This window comes from Ambystoma mexicanum, chromosome 11 (assembly GCF_040938575.1).
Source record: "Ambystoma mexicanum isolate Mex_15411 chromosome 11, UKY_AmexF1_1, whole genome shotgun sequence".
Classification (NCBI taxonomy): domain Eukaryota; kingdom Metazoa; phylum Chordata; class Amphibia; order Caudata; family Ambystomatidae; genus Ambystoma; species Ambystoma mexicanum.
Window position 1 is genome coordinate 1,013,955,814 of NC_090934.1, and position 3,767 is coordinate 1,013,959,580.

Consider the following 3,767-nt stretch of genomic DNA (forward strand, 5'->3'; position numbering starts at 1 on the left):
TACTCCGTTATTAACATATTAACTTGCTCCTGTGTTTGCTGCCCACGGGAACCAGTCTAGATAGCTATTCCATTCTTGCTTGTGTGCACCTTTGATTCTCCAGCGCTTGCTTGTTTCGTAATGCTGTGATCCTATCTAGGTCAAATGTGCCTTCCTGATGAAAGTGTCTTGGTGAATCGTACTGAGTATAATTGTGCTATTTATCCAGGATTTACACGCTTTGGGCGAGTAGTGTATACAGATAAAGTGAGCAGAATCTCCTTAAGGAGGAAGTGGCACCTCTTTACACTGACCTGAACTCATTCTTGCAGGGGTTAGACAAGGTATGGCTTATTGCGGAACCAGGTCTGTGCCTCAATGCATTGGCACATAGCACTCCTGGGCTCAGAGGCTAGTGGGGTTGGTTTGGCTCATAGCTGACAGCTTTGTAGCATCTATTCAGAGGTTTGAGTGCAGCCACACAAGCTCTGTTCCTCCCCTGTTACAGCAATTAATTTCAGAAACACTTGTTAGTGTTGGCCAAATCTATATTCACATGACTGTGCTACATCACAGCCTATGGCCCCCTGTTACGCTACCCAAATACAGAGTGGTTCAGCTTTTCCAGAGATGGTGTTTATGAGGAGTCAGAAATGAGAGGCGGATACAAAGTTGTAATATTTTCATTGTCAGACATCTTTATTAAAATAAACCAGTTCGATAAAGGTCTCTCTGTCCCTATCCTAAAGAGAGGATCCCTACTGAGGAAACTAAAGCTAAAGATCAGTAGTTGTCAAGTCGTCAAATGTATAAACTGTCATTGTGCCCAAAACATACTAATCTGATCCTCACACTGGAAATGAACCTCTAAGGGTGTAAGGAAATGTTTATATTTGGCAAAAAGTGTTCGCAATCAAAGCAAGTAGATAAATCCAACAGAAGCAGACTCTTCCAGGCTAGAACCCCTTGGAAACAGAAGGTGGTTCCCTTCCCCTGGATATTTAGGTAGGATGTCAAAAATGTCTCTTTCAAAACAACAGTTTCTTATGCATGGTAAAAGTGTCTCTTTCAAACAACAGTTGCTTATTGATGGCAAAGTATATCTTTCAAACAACAGTTTGTTTGGTTTTTTATACAAGCAGAAAGGTCCGGTGCAAAAAATATGTCTCATATCATTTAGCTCTTCTTAGATTTCTTTGCACTGAGTTCACAAAAAAGGATCTTGCTCAGATGAGCTATTTAAAATAAGGTTCTCTTTAACATCTTTGGTATCGTGGCAGATCACCTAAGGCGCTTGCTGTCAGGAATCCTACTGTGAGCTCTTCAGGTCTCCGGGTACACCCCTTGGCCAGGTATTAACACCCGGGTACCCGGGTACACCCCTTGGCTAGGTCTTAACTTAACATGCAAAGGTCTACATTCAATTTCACAGGCTTCAAAGGTTTGTTTTCCTAAAGGCTCTGGTATACCTTTCTACCATGTGTTTTACAAAGTAAGTAGGTTTCTTTCTGTGAGTTTAGTGGACCTCCTGGTATACTCTCCTGCCAGGAACCCTTTAGTAGGTTGTTCAGATCCCCTGGTATTCTCTTCTATCAGGTATCTTCCCAGCATTTTAAAGTTCTTATTTTACTTCCAAGTGCCTGGTGTTTTTATTGCCAGGGCTTCCTTTCATCAACTTCTTAGATCCCCTGGTATACTCCCCTGCCAGGTATCTTATTACAATGTCTTATACTTCCATGTACTTTGAGTGGATTACTTGGTACACTCCCTTGCCAGGAATCCCCATCTGGGGTCTTGCAGATCCCCCGGTATACTTCTCTGCCAGGTATCTTCCCACAAATATTCAAATATTAACTGCCTGATGTGCTCCTTTCACCAAGACGTCTTCTTTGTTTCACTGTCCTTTAAAATAGCACAGTTGTATTACTTCACTGTGTTTCCTCTTTATTGGCTTGAGGTGCTACTTGTTCCAAATTTCCCCACATTGCCATCTCATACATTGGGACTTGTTCAAGTTTTTGCTCGATATTTAATTTGGTCGGTATTCAGATATTCTTATCTGCTTACATGCCTATCGGCATGCCCCGGGCTGCCCAAAGGCTCTAGGTGGACTCACCGTTGTCTTGTAGCGTTCCTGACCCGTGGCCCATTGCTGCAGTGAAGCTTCTTCTCTGGGGCATCCTTTATCGCACTCAAGATGCTCCTCCAACGCTCCCAGCAGCTCTGCGCTCACCCACCGGTAAGACTGCTACTCCCTGGCACGATTGCATTTCCGGTAGCTCTGCTTTTGCTGCTGGTTCACTGTCGGTCCTCCCATTGTGCCTGCTAAGTAACTCCTGGTTTCACGCAACGCCGGCAGGTAGCTGCGAGCCTCTGCCTGGAAGTGTCTGCTCTCTCTGACACAGGCGCGTTCCCCTATTGCTTCGTTCGCCCACTCTGCTGCTTTCTTGAGTGCGGACATCATTTTTAAATGTCCCATGCACTGGTGCTTCAGCAAAACCACATGTCCGCACATTCAACTTTGTGTTCCTTTCCATCTGCATTAACTTCTTCTTCCTCATCTCAGCACTTGAGGCGTTATGGGAATTGGAGTCCATAGAATTCCCAGGTTTTCTAAAGTGATATTGTTTAGGACTTCCACTTAGAAAAACATGAGAATCAGGAGATGTTAGGTGTTTTTATGTGGGCATGAGGTATAAATGATATTTTGTCTAGAGTGATTTGCAGGAAGGGGTTTCTGTATTTTACAGGGGGAGGGATTCGTATGGCGACAATAAGCCATCAAGAATTTGGAAATTTTCAGGTCTTCTTCTCTGGGAAGGAAACAATACTGCACCTCTCTTGATGGAGTCACCACCTTACCCGACAGGCATCTCCCCTCCCACATGATCCTCCCTCATGGTACCACCCCCAGGGTCAGGATCAGGCAGCAGCTGCTGTTTCCTGGCCACGTGGGAGCAGGTCTCTGCCACGGAATCAGTGATGACTGCATAGGATTCATCACAGGATACGGAAGTGTTGCAGACAAGAGGAAAAAGGTTTGTGAGAACCAATTATACGTAGGCGCTTGGTGTTTTGTTTCCTAGTTAAACCTGGTTGGTTCACTTATGTGGAATGAGAGAAATTATCAGTCTTGTTTTAGAAGGGTTTGTAGTGCTAATTTTATTAGCATTCAAGGTGGCGAAATGTGCTTCAACCCAACAAGAGTCTTTATCAAGGCAATGTGTATATTAGCTAAAAATGATGTCCAGTGTGCCCGGTTTGGGGCTTATGGAAATTGTTCTGCTGGATAGTGAGCTTCAAGGCCAAGGATGGCCTTTGCATTTAGGATGTGCGGTCACAGTGATCTTTTCAAAGTTGCAGTTGTTGCAGACAAGACACATATACAGAGGAAATAAAATCTGTTACAGCTCCCATTCTAGGACAGGTGAGAGAGTGTAATGAAAGCTGTGGATTGCAACTGCATTGCACATGTATGGTTTCAGGTACTGGGCAGGGATCAGATAGTACAAGTATAGGGCTCTCATCCAAAAATATTTTCTTCACATTCGCACAAGATACATGCACTCCATGATCCTGATCGATTCTACTTCACCATGACTGGCAATGTTTTTCGGTCTCATACCATCTAGGACAGTATGATGCAGGGTTGCGCTGCTTCACATTCACTGTTACTGAGGTGGCCAGCCACTTTTTCTTTCTCTGATCAGACCAGTACAATTGTAGAAATGTACCTTCCCTCCTATTATAACCAGACATTTTCCTGATTCCAGATTACTGATTTACCA